Source organism: Salmo trutta, unplaced genomic scaffold (genome assembly GCF_901001165.1).
Source record: "Salmo trutta unplaced genomic scaffold, fSalTru1.1, whole genome shotgun sequence".
In the NCBI taxonomy this organism is placed as follows: Eukaryota; Metazoa; Chordata; class Actinopteri; order Salmoniformes; family Salmonidae; genus Salmo; species Salmo trutta.
The window spans coordinates 14,053-32,426 of record NW_021822952.1 but is presented as its reverse complement, the minus strand read 5'-3'; the positions used below and the strand labels follow the sequence as shown (position 1 = coordinate 32,426).

General features: G+C 42.5%; 7 non-coding genes across 7 annotated transcripts; all 7 read left to right on the top strand.

Annotated features, from left to right (window-relative positions):
- Positions 1-534: 534 nt before the first annotated feature.
- Positions 535-617, top strand: trnal-cag (transfer RNA leucine (anticodon CAG)). The gene has a single exon. It is a non-coding gene; the product is annotated as a tRNA-Leu (tRNA).
- A 780-nt stretch (positions 618-1,397) lies between these two features.
- Positions 1,398-1,480, top strand: trnal-cag (transfer RNA leucine (anticodon CAG)). Its single transcript has one exon. It is a non-coding gene; the product is annotated as a tRNA-Leu (tRNA).
- A 779-nt stretch (positions 1,481-2,259) lies between these two features.
- On the top strand, positions 2,260-2,342 carry trnav-uac (transfer RNA valine (anticodon UAC)). The gene has a single exon. It is a non-coding gene; the product is annotated as a tRNA-Val (tRNA).
- A 613-nt stretch (positions 2,343-2,955) lies between these two features.
- Positions 2,956-3,038, top strand: trnal-cag (transfer RNA leucine (anticodon CAG)). Its single transcript has one exon. It is a non-coding gene; the product is annotated as a tRNA-Leu (tRNA).
- Positions 3,039-4,152: 1,114 nt separating this feature from the next.
- Positions 4,153-4,235, top strand: trnal-cag (transfer RNA leucine (anticodon CAG)). Its single transcript has one exon. It is a non-coding gene; the product is annotated as a tRNA-Leu (tRNA).
- A 7,254-nt stretch (positions 4,236-11,489) lies between these two features.
- Positions 11,490-11,572, top strand: trnal-cag (transfer RNA leucine (anticodon CAG)). Its single transcript has one exon. It is a non-coding gene; the product is annotated as a tRNA-Leu (tRNA).
- A 6,452-nt stretch (positions 11,573-18,024) lies between these two features.
- Positions 18,025-18,107, top strand: trnal-cag (transfer RNA leucine (anticodon CAG)). Its single transcript has one exon. It is a non-coding gene; the product is annotated as a tRNA-Leu (tRNA).
- The last annotated feature ends 267 nt before the right edge of the window (positions 18,108-18,374 follow it).

Sequence of the window (18,374 nt, the reverse complement as noted above, 5' to 3'; positions counted from 1 at the left end):
CTAGCTAACATGTGTAGTGAATAATTAAGAGAAACCTTTCAGGTCGCAGTCTCCCCTGGAGGCGTAGGTTCGAATCCCACTTCTGACAAGCTATTAAGGCCTGCATGTCATACTGCTTTGTAATAACCAGTTGACAAATACATGACTTAAAATAATGGAAATTACACATAGTTAAAATGTGTAGTTAATAACTATCGTATTTTTAACATTCTGCAAAAACAGCTAGTTGATGAGAGGTTGAAAGAGAATTGCATGAATTTCACAGGCGGGCCACAAACAGGCAAATAACAAAAGGCATCTCGGAACGCACAACTCGTCGGTCGTTGTCACGACTACGCTTTTTCCATTGAAGGACATATTGAGGATAAATCAATGACTGGAGTTTTTAATTGATAAAAACCAATGACTATTTGATGTTGAAAGTGCAAGTCAGTATTGTGCATTTACTGGTCTTTGTGGTGATCTCAGGAGGCCGTGCCTATTTCTACTTTTACCTAGTACTCTTTATCCCGACACCAAATACAGTTGTTCGGAGTCAGGATGGCCTAGCGGTCTAAGGTGCTGCGTTCAGGTTGCCGTCTCCCCTGGAGGCGTGGGTTCGAATCCCACTTCTGACAAGCTTTTAACACCTGCATGTCATACTGCTTTGTAATAACCAGTTGACAAATAAATGACTTAAGATAATAGAAATAACACCTAGCTAACATGTGTAGTGAATAATTAAGAGAAACCTTTCAGGTCGCAGTCTCCCCTGGAGGCGTAGGTTCGAATCCCACTTCTGACAAGCTTTTAAGGCCTGCATGTCATACTGCTTTGTAATAACCAGTTGACAAATACATGACTTAAGATAATGGAATCAACCCCTAGTTAACATGTGTAGTGAATAATTAAGAGAATCCTTTCAGGTCGCAGTCTGCCCTGGAGGTGTGGGTTCGAATCCCACTACTGTCAAGCTTTTAACGCCTGCATGTCATACTGCTTTGAAATAACCTGTTGAGAAATAAATGACTTAAAATAATGGAAATTACACCTAGTTAAAATGTGTAGTTAATAACTATCGTATTTTTAACATTCTGCAAAAACAGCTAGTTGATGAGAGGTTGAAAGAGAATTGCATGAATTTCACAGGCGGGCCACAAACAGGCAAATAACAAGAGGCATCTCGGAACGCACAACTCGTCGGTCGTTGTCACGACTACGCTTTTTCCATTGAAGGACATATTGAGGATAAATCAATGACTGGAGTTTTTAATTGATAAAAACCAATGACTATTTGATGTTGAAAGTGCAAGTCAGTATTGTGCATTTACTGGTCTTTGTGGTGATCTCAGGAGGCCGTGCCTATTTCTACTTTTACCTAGTACGCTTTATCCCGACACCAAATACAGTTGTTCAGAGTCAGGATTGCCGAGCGGTCTAAGGTGCTGCGTTCAGGTCGCCGTCTCACCTGGAGGCGTGGGTTCGAATCCCACTTCTGACAAGCTTTTAACACCTGCATGTCATACTGCTTTGTAATAACCAGTTGAGAAATAAATGACTTAAGATAATAGAAATAACACCTAGTTAACATGTGTAGTGAATAATTAAGAGAAACCTTTCAGGTCGCAGTCTCCCCTGGAGGTGTGGGTTCGAATCCCACTTCTGACAAGCTTTTAACGCCTGCATGTCATACTGCTTTGTAATAACCAGTTGACAAATACATGACTTAAGATAATGGCAATAACACCTAGTTAACATGTGTAGTGAATAATTAAGAGAATCCTTTCAGGTCGCAATCTCCCCTGGAGGTGTGGGTTCGAATCCCACTGCTGACAATTTTTTAGCGCCTGCATGTCATACTGCTTTGTAATAACCTGTTGAGAAATAAATGACTTATGATAATGGAAATAACACCTAGTTAAAATGTGTAGTGAATAACTATCGTATTTTTAACATTCTGCAAAAACAGCTAGTTGATTAGAGGTTGAAAGAGAATTGCACGAATTTTACAGGCGGGCCACAAACAGGCAAATAACAAAAGGCATCTCGGAACGCACAACTCGTCGGTCGTTGTCACGACTACGCTTTTTCCATTGAAGGACATATTGAGGATAAATCAATGACTGGAGTTTTTAATTGATAAAACCAATGACTATTTGATGTTGAAAGTGCAAGTCAGTATTGTGCGTTTACTGGTCTTTGTGGTGATCTCAGGAGGCCGTGCCTATTTCTACTTTTACCTAGTACGCTTTATCCCGACACCAAATCCAGTTGTTCAGAGTCAGGATGGCCGAGCGGTCTAAGGCGCTGCGTTTACGTCGCAGTCTCCCCTGGAGGCGTGGGTTGGAATCCCACTTCTGACAAGCTTTTAACGCCTGCATGTCATACTGCTTTGTAATAACCAGTTGACAAATACATGACTTAAGATAATGGAATCAACCCCTAGTTAACATGTGTAGTGAATAATTAAGAGAATCCTTTCAGGTCGCAGTCTCCCCTGGAGGTGTGGGTTCGAATCCCACTGCTGACAAGCTTTTAACGCCTGCATGTCATACTGCTTTGTAATAACCTGTTGAGAAATAAATGACTTAAGATAATGGAAATTACACCTAGTTAAAATGTGTAGTGAATAACTATCGTATTTTTAACATTCTGCAAAAACAGCTAGTTGATGAGAGGTTGAAAGAGAATTGCACGAATTTCACAGGCGGGCCACAAACAGGCAAATAACAAAAGGCATCTCGGAACGCACAACTCGTCGGTCGTTGTCACGACTAAGCTTTTTCCATTGAAGGACATATTGAGGATAAATCAATGACTGGAGTTTTTAATTGATAAAAAACAATGACTATTTGATGTTGAAAGTGCAAGACAGTATTGTGCATTTACTGGTCTTTGTGGTGATCTCAGGAGGCCGTGCCTATTTCTACTTTTACCTAGTACGCTTTATCCCGACACCAAATCCAGTTGTTCAGAGTCAGGATGGCCGAGCGGTCCAAGGCGCTGCGTTCAGGTCGCAGTCTCCCCTGGAGGCGTGGGTTGGAATCCCACTTCTGACACGCTTTTAACACCTGCATGTCATAATGCTTTGTAATAACCAGTTGACAAATAAATTACTTAAGATAATAGAAATAACACCTAGTTAACATCTGTAGTGAATAATTAAGAGAAACCTTTCAGGTCGCAGTCTCCCCTGGAGGTGTGGGTTCGAATCCCACTTCTGACAAGCTTTTAACGCCTGCATGTCATACTGCTTTGTAATAACCAGTTGACAAATAAATGACTTAAGATAATAGAAATAACACCTAGTTAACATGTGTAGTGAATAATTAAGAGAAACCTTTCAGGTCGCAGTCTCCCCTGGAGGTGTGGGTTCGAATCCCACTTCTGACAAGCTTTTAACGCCTGCATGTCATACTGCTTTGTAATAACCAGTTGAGAAATAAATGACTTAAGATAATAGAAATAACACCTAGTTAACATGTGTAGTGAATAATTAAGAGAAACCTTTCAGGTCGCAGTCTCCCCTGGAGGTGTGGGTTCGAATCCCACTTCTGACAAGCTTTTAACGCCTGCATGTCATACTGCTTTGTAATAACCAGTTGACAAATAAATGACTTAAGGTCATGGAAATAACACCTAGTTAACATGTGTAGTGAATAATTAAGAGAAACCTTTCAGGTCGCAGTCTCCCCTGGAGGTGTGGGTTCGAATCCCACTGCTGACAAGCTTTTAACGCCTGCATGTCATACTGCTTTGTAATAACCTGTTGAGAAATAAATGACTTAAAATAATGGAAATTACACCTAGTTAAAATGTGTAGTGAATAACTATCGTATTTTTAACATTCTGCAAAAACAGCTAGTTGATGAGAGGTTGAAAGAGAATTGCACGAATTTCACAGGCGGGCCACAAACAGGCAAATAACAAAAGGCATCTCGGAACGCACAACTCGTCGGTCGTTGTCACGACTACGCTTTTTCCATTGAAGGACATATTGAGGATAAATCAATGACTGGAGTTTTTAATTGATAAAAAACAATGACTCTTTGATGTTGAAAGTGCAAGACTGTATTGTGCATTTACTGGTCTTTGTGGTGATCTCAGGAGGCCGTGCCTATTTCTACTTTTACCTAGTACGCTTTATCCCGACACCAAATCCAGTTATTCAGAGTCAGGATGGCCGAGCGGTCTAAGGCGCTGCGTTCAGGTCGCAGTCTCCACTGGAGGCGTGGGTTCGAATCCCACTTCTGACAAGCTTTTAACGCCAGCATGTCATACTGCTTTGTAATAACCAGTTGACAAATAAACGACTTAAGATAATGAAAATAACACCAAGTTAACATGTGGAGTAAATACCTATCGTATTTTTAACATATGAATACCAGTTATCATGTTCCGTTACTGACCCTTAGTGGTGAGACGATGTATCTGCACCCTGGGCAACTTTCTTTCTGTTGTTCTGGCTTTGTGAAGAACAATAAATCATATAATATTCCTATTTCTACTTTTACCGATACACGTTCTACAGCAAGTCATTACAATGACAAATCGAGTATGTTAGAATCTACACATTTGGTGGTCGGAGTACGTCAGAATATTGAAGTTTAGACCTCGTGCGGTCGTTACGGAATCAGCATGGCCGAGCCTTCTAAGGCGCTGCTTTCCCCTGTAGGCGTGGTGTTGAATCCCTCTTCTGAAAATGCTTTATCGCCCGTCTGTCACAGGGAAGTCATTCCAAATCATGGTGTGAAACATAGCCTCTTGATACAATTGTTTTCTAAATCGATCGATGTAGAATCTTCATATTGCACTTGATAATGCACTTAAACACTTTATTATGGTATGAATTAAGCACTTTATTATAGTCGAAATGAAAAGGTTTTGCAGTAGTTGTCGCAGCAGTTGTCGTGGCCTAGTGGTTAAGGCGATGGACTAGAAATCTATCATTTTCTTCCCGCGTATGTTAGAATCCTGCCGAGAACGGTAAAAAAAATTGTCCGTTCCTGTCAAAGTCACATCCCCGTCTACAATACTGGAATTTCATGTGAAGCTCTTTGACCACATGAGGGCGCCCTCCACTTTCACGTATCAGCTGTGTAAAAAACATTATGAACACCTTCCTTGTGTAGTGGGCCATTCCTGATACACACAGGAAACTGATGAGTGTGAAAACCCCAGCAGCGTTGCAGTTCTTGACACAAACCGGTGGGCCTGGCACATACTACCATACCTCGTTCAAAGCACTTAAGTATTTTGTGTTGCCCATCCATCCTCTGAATGTCACACAATCCATGTCTTAATTGTCTCAAGGTTTAAAAATCCTTCTTTAACCTGTCTCCTCTCCTTCATCTACACTGATTGATGTGGATTTAACAAGTGACATAAATAAGAGATCATATCTTTCACCTGTATTCACAAGGCCAGTCTATGTCATGGAAAGAGCTGGTGTCCTTAATATTTTGTATACTCTTTATGGCTCTGGTATGGTATATGCGAGGTATCGCCTGTATTCATTTCAGTAACTCTATGTCAGTGAAAGGTTAAAGAAATAGTCCATTCTCAAATCAGATTCATCTGGCTTCAAAATTTCTTGATTTAAAGGCATAGTCTGTGATTTGTTAAGCTGACAGTTGATATTGGGGAAATATTATGTCACCCGTAGGTACAGAATAATAATGTGTGTGTGTGATATGGCTTCTTTTGTGCATCTTCACATTTCAATTATAGAGTAAGCATTAAATGTAAAATGTAAGATATCATGTACTGTAGCATATGCTGTGTTAAATCAAATCAAATGTATTTATATAGCCCTTCTTACATCAGCTGATGTCTCAAAGTGCTGTACAGAAACCCAGCCTAAAACCCCAAACAGCAAGCAATGCAGGTGTAGAAGCACGGTGGCTAGGAAAAACTCCCTAGAAAGGCCAAAACCTAGGAAGAAACCTAGAGAGGAACCAGGCTATGAGGGGTGGCCAGTCCTCTTCTGGCTGTGCCGGGTGGAGATTATAACAGCACATGGCCTAGATGTTCAAATGTTCATAAATGACCAGCATGGTCAAATAATAATAATCATAGTAGTTGTCGAGGGTGCAACAAGTCAGTAACACAAGAGTAAGTGTCAGTTGGCTTTTTCATAGCCAATCTTTGAGAGTATCTCTACCGCTCCTGCTGTCTCTAGAGAGTTGAAAACAGCAGGTCTGGGACAGGTAGCACGTCTGGTGAATCGGTCAGGGTTCCAGCAGGTCTGGGACAGCAGGTCTGGGACAGGTAGCACGTCCGGTGAACAGGTCAGGGTTCCATAGCTGCGGGCACAACAGTTGGAACTGGAGCAGCAGCACGGCCAGGTGAACTGGGGACAGCAAGGAGTCATCAAGCCAGGTAGTCCTGAGGCATGGTCCTAGGGCTCAGGTCCTCCGAGAGAAAGAAAGAAAGAGAGAAAGAGAGAATTAGAGAAAGCATATTCAAATTCACACAGGACACTGGAAAAGACAAGAGAAATACTCCAGATGTGACAGACTGACCCTAGCCCCCCGACACATAAACTACTGCAGCATAAATACTGGAGGCTGAGACAGGAGGGGTCAGGAGACACTGTGGCCCCATTCGATGAAACCCCCGGACAGGGCCAAACAGGTAGGATATAACCCCACCCACTTTGCCAAAGCACAACCTCCACACCACTGGAGGGATATCTCCAACCACCAACATACCATCCCGGGACAAGGCCGAGTATAGCCCACAAAGATCTCCGCCACGGCACAGCCCAAGGGGGGGCGCCAACCCAGACAGGAAGACCACGTCAAGTGACTCAACCCACTCAAGTGACGCACGCCTCCCAGGGACGGCATGGAAGAACACCAGCAAGCCAGTGACTCAGCCCCTGTAATAGGGGTAGAGGCAGAGAATCCCAGTGAAAAGAGGGGAAACCGACCAGGCAGAGACAGCAAGGGCGGTTCGTTGCTCCAGCCTTTCCGTTCACCTTCACACCCCTGGGCCAGACTACACTTAATCATAGGACCTACTGAAGAGATATGTCTTCAGTAAAGACTTAAAGGTTGAGACTGAGTCTGCGTCTCTCACATGGGTAGGCAGACTATTCCATAAAAATGGAGCTCTATAGGAGAAAGCCCTGCCTCCAGCTGTTTGCTTAGAAATTCTAGGAACAATTAGGAGGCCCGCGTCTTGTGACTGTAGCGTACGTGTAGGTATGTACGGCAGGACCAAATCGGAAAGATAGGTAGGAGCAAGCCCATGTAATGCTTTGTAGGTTAGCAGTAAAACCTTGAAATCAGCCCTTGCCTTAACAGGAAGCCAGTGTAGGGAGGCTAGCACTGGAGTAATATGATCACATTTTTTGGTTCTAGTCAGGATTCTAGCAGCCGTATTTAGCACTAACTGAAGTTTATTTAGTGCTTTATCCGGGTAGCCGGAAAGTAGAGCATTGCAGTAGTCCAACCTAGAAGTAACAAAGTCATGGAGTAATTTTTCTGCGTCATTTTTTGACAGAAAGTTTCTGATTTTTGCAATGTTACGTAGATGGAAAAAAGCTGTCCTTGAAACAGTCTTGATATGTTCTTCAAAAGAGAGATCAGGGTCCAGAGTAACGCCGAGGTCCTTCACAGTTTTATTTGAGACGACTGTACAACCATCCAGATTAATTGTCAGATTCAACAGAAGATCTTTTTGTTTCTTGGGACCTAGATCAAGCATCTCTGTTTTGTCCGAGTTTAAGAGTAGAAAGTTTGCAGCCATTCACTTCCTTATGTCTGAGACATAAGGAAGTTTGCAGCCATTCATACCCTCCCAGCACACACACACACACACAGGAAATTTAGCCCAGAATCACTTATTAAATATTTAAACTGGGGTAGTAATGTGTTCTCTTATGCTTCCTCACTCCCCCCCCCCCCCTCTCTCTCAAATCAAATTTGTTTGTCATATGCGCCGAATATAACAGGTCCAATTAAATCAAATCAAATGTATTGGTCACATACACATGTTTAGAAAGATGTTATTGCGAGTGTTCCGTAATAATTGTGTTTCGTGCTCCAACAGTGCAGTAATATCTAAGAAGTAATATCTAACAATTTGACAACAATACACACAATACAGACAACCTAAAGTAAAGGAATGAAATTAAGAACATATAAATATTTGGACGAGCAATGTAGGAGCGGAATAGACTAAAATACAGTAGAATAGAATAGAATACAGTATTTACATATGAGATGAGTAATGCAAAATATATACACATTATAAAGTGACTAGTGTTCCATTATTAAAGTGGCCAGTGATTTCAAGTCTATGTATATAGGGCAACAGCCTCTAAGGTTCTAGTGATACCCTTTAGATAGAAGGTGTTTTTCAGTCTCTCAGTCCCAGCTTTGATGCACCTGTATTGACCTCGCCTTCTGGATGACAGCAGGGTGAACAGGCAGTGGCTCGGGTGGTTGTTGTCCTTGATGATCTTTTTGGCCTTCCTGTGACATCGGGTGCTGTAGGAGTCCTGGAGGGCAGGCAGTTTGCCCCCGGTGATGCGTTGTGCAGACCGCACCACCCTCTGGAGAGCCCTGTGGTCGCGGGCAGTGCAGTTGTCGTACCAAGCGGTGATACAGCCCGACAGGATGCTCTCAATTGTGCATCTGTGAAAGTTTGTGAGGGTTTTAGGTGCCAAGACAAATTTCTTCAGCCTCCTGAGGTTGAAGAGGCGCTGTTGCGCCTTCTTCACCACACTGTCTGTGTGGTGGGAACCTTTCAGTTGGTCAGTGATGTGTACGCCGAGGAACTTGAAGCTTTCCACCTTCTTCACTGCAGTCCCCTCGATGTGGATATGGGGATGCTCCCTCTGCTGTTTACGGAAGTCCACGATCATCTCCTTTGAGTGAGAGGTTATTTTCCTGGCACCACACTCTCAGTGCCCTCACCTCCTCCCTGTAGACTGTCTCGTGTAGACCTTATCGTGAAATGCTTACTTACAAGCCCTTAACCAACAATGCAGTTCAAGAAATAGAGTTAGGGAAATATTGACGAAATAAACTCAAGTAAAAAATAAAACAAAAAGTAACAAAATAACAATAACGAGGCTATATACAGAGGGTACCGGTACCGAGTCAATGTGCGAGGGTACAGGTTAGACGAGGTAATTTGTACAAATAGGTATGGTTCAACGTAAATAGTCCAGGTGGACATTTGATTAATTGTTCAGTCGTCTTATGGCTTGGGGGTAGAAGCTGTTAAGGAACCTTTTGGATCTAGACTTGGCGCACTGGTACCACTTGCCGTGCGGTAGCAGACAGAACAGTCAATGACTCTCTCCCCTTTCTCTCCCATGTCTCTGTCTCATTCTCTCTCTCTCTGCCTTTCTCTTTCTATGTGAAGGTATGTTGTTGTGGCACTCTAGGGAAACAGGGTGTGACATGCTCAGGTGATTCCATGGAAAACAATGGATGAAGAAAACAACAATTATATCACATGCACACACACCTGCAGACATATCGCAAACCCACACACGTATACACACACACACACACGCACGCGCGCGCGCGCACACACACACACACACACACACACACACTTGTCTAAGACAAGATGTGATAATAGCCGTGCCTGTATAATGTATTGGCTCTGACATTAGCTTGGATGAGTTTGGCATTGGCTTTGATACCACTTTGATAACTCAACTTACATGCACATAATCACCTCAATTACCTCGACACCGGTGCCCCCGCACATTGACTCTGTACCGGTACCCCCTGTATATAGCCCCACATTGACTCTGTACCGGTACCCCCTGTATATAGCCTCCACATTGACTCTGTACCGGTACCCCCCTGTATATAGCCTCCACATTGACTCTGTACCGGTACCCCCTGTATATAGCCTCCACATTGACTCTGTACCGGTACCCCCTGTATATAGCCTCCACATTGACTCTGTACCGGTACCCCCTGTATATAGCCTCCACATTGACTCTGTACCGGTACCCCCTGTATAAAGCCCCGTTATTGTTATTTACTGCTGTTCTTTAATCATTTGTTATTCTTATCTCTTACATTTTTTTTGTTGCTATTTTCTTAGAACTGCATTGTTGGTTAAGGGCTTTTCACTGTAAGGTCTACAACTGTTGTATTCGGCGCATGTGACAAATTACATTTGATTTGATTAAATGGTATGAATGACTAATAGTTCCTGAGAAGGTCTTGGGAAGACAAAGCAGTCTGTAGATTTCTCACCTGGATGACTGGAGGCTTCTCTGGATGAATACAAGTTTAGCCAATCTTCTAACCGGACACAATTCCAGGGGTTTCCATTCTGGGATTTTCTTATCAGTGTAATCCTTTGGGGACTTTGCTTCATGACCGTTTAACAGACAGTTCCAGAGTATTTGTCTGTAATCATTTTAATGTAATAACTTAATTTATATTTATTTTTATGTAAATGTTTGATTTGATAAATGTTCAATTAACATGATTTATTTTGGTATAGTGATACCGAAAGAGCCCAATTCTATGGTTCCTCTGCATGTGTTGTTTTGGCTTAATCCTTATAGTCCTGATCTCCGACCAACACAGTTCCAGTTCTGTTATAGTGACAGGACACGACAACACACCTCTACTCTGTTCTATTCTCAGGAAACATTTCTACTCTGTTCTATTCTCAGGAAACATTTCTACTCTGTTCTATTCTCAGGAAACACCTCTACTCTGTTCTATTCTCAGGAAACATTTCTACTCTGTTCTATTCTCAGGAAACATTTCTACTCTGTTCTATTCTCAGGAAACATCTCTACTCTGTTCTATTCTCAGGAAACATTTCTACTCTGTTCTATTCTCAGGAAACATTTCTACTCTGTTCTATTCTCAGGAAACACCTCTACTCTGTTCTTTTCTCAGGAAACATCTCTACTCTGTTCTATTCTCAGGAAACATCTCTACTCTGTTCTATTCTCAGGAAACATTTCTACTCTGTTCTATTCTCAGGAAACATTTCTACTCTGTTCTATTCTCAGGAAACACCTCTACTCTGTTCTATTCTCAGGAAACATTTTTACTCTGTTCTATTCTCAGGAAACATTTCTACTCTGTTCTATTCTCAGGAAACATTTCTACTCTGTTCTATTCTCAGGAAACACCTCTACTCTGTTCTATTCTCAGGAAACATCTCTACTCTGTTCTATTCTCAGGAAACATTTCTACTCTGTTCTATTCTCAGGAAACATTTCTACTCTGTTCTATTCTCAGGAAACACCTCTACTCTGTTCTATTCTCAGGAAACATTTCTACTCTGTTCTATTCTCAGGAAACATTTCTACTCTGTTCTATTCTCAGGAAACATTTCTACTCTTAGGCATTGATTACATCAATTTTCCCATTATTAAAGTGGCTCGAGTTGAGTCAGTATGTCTGGTATTGTGCATTTACTGGTCTTTGTGGTGATCTCAGGAGGCCGTGCCTATTTCTACTTATACCTAGTACCCTTTATCCCGACACTAAATCAAATTGTTCATAGTCAGGATGGCCGAGCGGTCTAAGGCGCTGCGTTCAGGTCGCAGTCTCCCCTGGAGGCGTGGGTTCGAATCCCACTTCTGACAAGCTTTTAACGCCTGCGTGTCATACTGCTTTGTAATAACCAGTTGACAAATAAACGACTTAAGATAATGAAAATAACACCTAGTTAACATGTGGAGTAAATACCTATCGTATTTTTAACATATGAATACCAGTTATCATGTTCCGTTATTGACCCTTAGTGGTGAGACGATGTATCTGCACCCTGGGCAACTTTCTTTCTGTTGTTCTGGCTTTGTGAAGAACAATAAATCATATAATATTCCTATTTCTACTTTTACCGATACACGTTCTACAGCAAGTCATTACAATGACAAATCGAGTATGTTAGAATCTACACATTTGGTTGTCGGAGTACGTCAGAATATTGAAGTTTAGACCTCGTGCTGTCGTTACGGAATCAGCATGGCCGAGCCTTCTAAGGCGCTGCTTTCCCCTGTAGGCGTGGTGTTGAATCCCTCTTCTGAAAATGCTTTATCGCCCGTCTGTCACAGGGAAGTCATTCCAAATCATGGTGTGAAACATAGCCTCTTGATACAATTGTTTTCTAAATCGATCGATGTAGAATCTTCATATTGCACTTGATAATGCACTTAAACACTTTATTATGGTATGAATTAAGCACTTTATTATAGTCGAAATGAAAAGGTTTTGCAAGAGTTGTCGCAGCAGTTGTCGTGGCCTAGTGGTTAAGGCGATGGACTAGAAATCTATCATTTTCCTCCCGCGTATGTTCGAATCCTGCCGAGAACGGTAAAAAAAATTGTCCGTTCCTGTCAAAGTCACCTCCCCGTCTACAATACTGGAATTTCATGTGAAGCTCTTTGACCACTTGAGGGCGCCCTCCACTTTTACGTATCAGCTGTGTAAAAAACATTATGAACACCTTCCTTGTGTAGTGGGCCATTCCTGATACACACAGGAAACTGATGAGTGTGAAAACCCCAGCGGCGTTGCAGTTCTTGACACAAACCGGTGGGCCTGGCACATACTACCATACCTCGTTCAAAGCACTTAAGTATTTTGTGTTGCCCATCCATCCTCTGAATGTCACACAATCCATGTCTTAATTGTCTCAAGGTTTAAAAATCCTTCTTTAACCTGTCTCCTCTCCTTCATCTACACTGATTGATGTGGATTTAACAAGTGACATAAATAAGAGATCATATCTTTCACCTGTATTCACAAGGCCAGTCTATGTCATGGAAAGAGCTGGTGTCCTTAATATTTTGTATACTCTTTATGGCTCTGGTATGGTATATGCGAGGTATCGCCTGTATTCATTTCAGTAACTCTATGTCAGTGAAAGGTTAAAGAAATAGTCCATTCTCAAATCAGATTCATCTGGCTACAAAATGTATTGATTTAAAGGCATAGTCTGTGATTTGTTAAGCTGACAGTTGATATTGGGGAAATATTATGTCACCCGTAGGTACAGAATAATAATGTGTGTGTGTGATATGGCTTCTTTTGTGCATCTTCACATTTCAATTATAGAGTAAGAATTAAATGTAAAATGTAAGATATCATGTACTGTAGCATATGCTATGTTAAATCAAATCAAATGTATTTATATAGCCCTTCTTACATCAGCTGATATGTCAAAGTGCTGTACAGAAACCCAGCCTAAAACCCCAAACAGCAAGCAATGCAGGTGTAGAAGCACGGTGGCTAGGAAAAACTCCCTAGAAAGGCCAAAACCTAGGAAGAAACCTAGAGAGGAACCAGGCTATGAGGGGTGGCCAGTCCTCTTCTGGCTGTGCCGGGTGGAGATTATAACAGCACATGGCCTAGATGTTCAAATGTTCATAAATGACCAGCATGGTCAAATAATAATAATCATAGTAGTTGTCGAGGGTGCAACAAGTCAGTAACACAAGAGTAAGTGTCAGTTGGCTTTTTCATAGCCGATCTTTGAGAGTATCTCTACCGCTCCTGCTGTCTCTAGAGAGTTGAAAACAGCAGGTCTGGGACAGGTAGCACGTCTGGTGAATAGGTCAGGGTTCCAGCAGGTCTGGGACAGCAGGTCTGGGACAGGTAGCACGTCCGGTGAACAGGTCAGGGTTCCATAGCTGTGGGCACAACAGTTGGAACTGGAGCAGCAGCACGGCCAGGTGAACTGGGGACAGCAAGGAGTCATCAAGCCAGGTAGTCCTGAGGCATGGTCCTAGGGCTCAGGTCCTCCGAGAGAGAGAAAGAAAGAAAGAGAGAAAGAGAGAATTAGAGAAAGCATATTCAAATTCACACAGGACACTGGAAAAGACAAGAGAAATACTCCAGATGTGACAGACTGACCCTAGCCCCCCGACACATAAACTACTGCAGCATAAATACTGGAGGCTGAGACAGGAGGGGTCAGGAGACACTGTGGCCCCATCCGATGAAACCCCCGGACAGGGCCAAACAGGTAGGATATAACCCCACCCACTTTGCCAAAGCACAGCCTCCACACCACTGGAGGGATAAAGACTTAAAGGTTGAGACTGAGTCTGCGTCTCTCACATGGGTAGGCAGACTATTCCATAAAAATGGAGCTCTATAGGAGAAAGCCCTGCCTCCAGCTGTTTGCTTAGAAATTCTAGGAACAATTAGGAGGCCCGCGTCTTGTGACCGTAGCGTACGTGTAGGTATGTACGGCAGGACCAAATCGGAAAGATAGGTAGGAGCAAGCCCATGTAATGCTTTGTAGGTTAGCAGTAAAACCTTGAAATCAGCCCTTGCCTTAACAGGAAGCCAGTGTAGGGAGGCTAGCACTGGAGTAATATGATCACATTTTTTGGTTCTAGTCAGGATTCTAGCAGCCGTATTTAGCACTAACTGAAGTTTATTTAGTGCTTTATCCGGGTAGCCGGAAAGTAGAGCATTGCAGTAGTCCAACCTAGAAGTAACAAAGTCATGGAGTAATTTTTCTGCGTCATTTTTGGACAGAAAGTTTCTGATTTTTGCAATGTTACGTAGATGGAAAAAAGCTGTCCTTGAAACAGTCTTGATATGTTCTTCAAAAGAGAGATCAGGGTCCAGAGTAACGCCGAGGTCCTTCACAGTTTTATTTGAGACGACTGTACAACCATCCAGATTAATTGTCAGATTCAACAGAAGATCTTTTTGTTTCTTGGGACCTAGATCAAGCATCTCTGTTTTGTCCGAGTTTAAGAGTAGAAAGTTTGCAGCCATTCACTTCCTTATGTCTGAGACATAAGGAAGTTTGCAGCCATTCATACCCTCCCAGCACACACACACACACACAGGAAATTTAGTCCAGAATCACTTATTAAATATTTAAACTGGGGTAGTAATGTGTTCTCTTATGCTTCCTCACTCCCCCCCCCCCCTCTCTCTCAAATCAAATTTGTTTGTCATATGCGCCGAATATAACAGGTCCAATTAAATCAAATCAAATGTATTGGTCACATACACATGTTTAGAAAGATGTTATTGCGAGTGTTCCGTAATAATTGTGTTTCGTGCTCCAACAGTGCAGTAATATCTAAGAAGTAATATCTAACAATTTGACAACAATACACACAATACAGACAACCTAAAGTAAAGGAATGAAATTAAGAACATATAAATATTTGGACGAGCAATGTCGGAGCGGAATAGACTAAAATACAGTAGAATAGAATAGAATACAGTATTTACATATGAGATGAGTAATGCAAAATATATACACATTATAAAGTGACTAGTGTTCCATTATTAAAGTGGCCAGTGATTTCAAGTCTATGTATATAGGGCAACAGCCTCTAAGGTTCTAGTGATACCCTTTAGATAGAAGCTGTTTTTCAGTCTCTCAGTCCCAGCTTTGATGCACCTGTATTGACCTCGCCTTCTGGATGATAGCAGGGTGAACAGGCAGTGGCTCGGGTGGTTGTTGTCCTTGATGATCTTTTTGGCCTTCCTGTGACATCGGGTGCTGTAGGAGTCCTGGAGGGCAGGCAGTTTGCCCCCGGTGATGCGTTGTGCAGACCGCACCACCCTCTGGAGAGCCCTGTGGTCGCGGGCAGTGCAGTTGTCGTACCAAGCGGTGATACAGCCCGACAGGATGCTCTCAATTGTGCATCTGTGAAAGTTTGTGAGGGTTTTAGGTGCCAAGACAAATTTCTTCAGCCTCCTGAGGTTGAAGAGGCGCTGTTGCGCCTTCTTCACCACACTGTCTGTGTGGTGGGAACCTTTCAGTTGGTCAGTGATGTGTACGCCGAGGAACTTGAAGCTTTCCACCTTCTTCACTGCAGTCCCCTCGATGTGGATATGGGGATGCTCCCTCTGCTGTTTACGGAAGTCCACGATCATCTCCTTTGAGTGAGAGGTTATTTTCCTGGCACCACACTCTCAGTGCCCTCACCTCCTCCCTGTAGACTGTCTCGTGTAGACCTTATCGTGAAATGCTTACTTACAAGCCCTTAACCAACAATGCAGTTCAAGAAATAGAGTTAGGGAAATATTGATGAAATAAACTCAAGTAAAAAATAAAACAAAAAGTAACAAAATAACAATAACGAGGCTATATACAGAGGGTACCGGTACCGAGTCAATGTGCGAGGGTACAGGTTAGACGAGGTAATTTGTACAAATAGGTATGGTTCAACGTAAATAGTCCAGGTGGACATTTGATTAATTGTTCAGTCGTCTTATGGCTTGGGGGTAGAAGCTGTTAAGGAACCTTTTGGATCTAGACTTGGCGCACTGGTACCACTTGCCGTGCGGTAGCAGACAGAACAGTCAATGACTCTCTCCCCTTTCTCTCCCATGTCTCTGTCTCATTCTCTCTCTCTCTGCCTTTCTCTTTCTATGTGAAGGTATGTTGTTCCGGCACTCTAGGGGAAACAGGGTGTGACATGCTCAGGTGATTCCATGGAAAACTATGGATGAAGAAAACAACAATTATATCACATGCACACACACCTGCAGACATATCGCAAACCCACACACGTATACACACACACACACACACACACACACACACACACACACACACACACACACACACACGCGCGCGCACACACACACACACACACACACACACACACACACACACACACACACACACACACACACACACACTTGTCTAAGACAAGATGTGATAATAGCCGTGCCTGTATAATGTATTGGCTTTGACATTAGCTTGGATGAGTTTGGCATTGGCTTTGATACCACTTTGATAACTCAACTTACATGCACATAATCACCTCAATTACCTCGACACCGGTGCCCCCGCACATTGACTCTGTACCGGTACCCCCTGTATATAGCCCCACATTGACTCTGTACCGGTACCCCCTGTATATAGCCTCCACATTGACTCTGTACCGGTACCCCCTGTATATAGCCTCCACATTGACTCTGTACCGGTACCCCCTGTATATAGCCTCCACATTGACTCTGTACCGGTACCCCCTGTATATAGCCTCCACATTGACTCTGTACCGGTACCCCCTGTATATAGCCTCCACATTGACTCTGTACCGGTACCCCCTGTATATAGCCTCCACATTGACTCTGTACCGGTACCCCCTGTATATAGCCTCCACATTGACTCTGTACCGGTACCCCCTGTATATAGCCTCCACATTGACTCTGTACCGGTACCCCCTGTATAAAGCCCCGTTATTGTTATTTACTGCTGTTCTTTAATCATTTGTTATTCTTATCTCTTACATTTTTTTTGTTGCTATTTTCTTAGAACTGCATTGTTGGTTAAGGGCTTTTCACTGTAAGGTCTACAACTGTTGTATTCGGCGCATGTGACAAATTACATTTGATTTGATTAAATGGTATGAATGACTAATAGTTCCTGAGAAGGTCTTGGGAAGACAAAGCAGTCTGTAGATTTCTCACCTGGATGACTGGAGGCTTCTCTGGATGAATACAAGTTTAGCCAATCTTCTAACCGGACACAGTTCCAGGGGTTTCCATTCTGGGATTTTCTTATCAGTGTAATCCTTTGGGGACTTTGCTTCATGACCGTTTAACAGACAGTTCCAGAGTATTTGTCTGTAATCATTTTAATGTAATAACTTAATTTATATTTATTTTTATGTAAATGTTTGATTTGATAAATGTTCAATTAACATGACTTATTTTTGTATAGTGATACCGAAAGAGCCCAATTCTATGGTTCCTCTGCATGTGTTGTTTTGGCTTAATCCTTATAGTCCTGATCTCCGACCAAAACAGTTCCAGTTCTGTTATAGTGACAGGACACGACAACACACCTCTACTCTGTTCTATTCTCAGGAAACATTTCTACTCTGTTCTATTCTCAGGAAACACCTCTACTCTGTTCTATTCTCAGGAAACATTTCTACTCTTAGGCATTGATTACATCAATTTTCCCATTATTAAAGTGGCTCGAGTTGAGTCAGTATGTCTGGTATTGTGCATTTACTGGTCTTTGTGGTGATCTCAGGAGGCCGTGCCTATTTGTACTTATACCTAGTACGCTTTATCCCGACACTAAATCAAATTGTTCAGAGTCAGGATGGCCGAGCGGTCTAAGGCGCTGCGTTCAGGTCGCAGTCTCCCCTGGAGGCGTGGGTTCGAATCCCACTTCTGACAAGCTTTTAACGCCTGCATGTCATACTGCTTTGTAATAACCAGTTGACAAATAAATGACTTAAGATAATAAAAATAACACCTAGTTAACATGTGGAGTAAATACCTATCGTATTTTTAACATATGAATACCAGTTATCATGTTCCGTTATTGACCCTTAGTGGTGAGACGATGTATCTGCACCCTGGGCAACTTTCTGTTGTTCTGGCTTTGTGAAGAACAATAAATCATATAATATTCCTATTTCTACTTTTACCGATACACGTTCT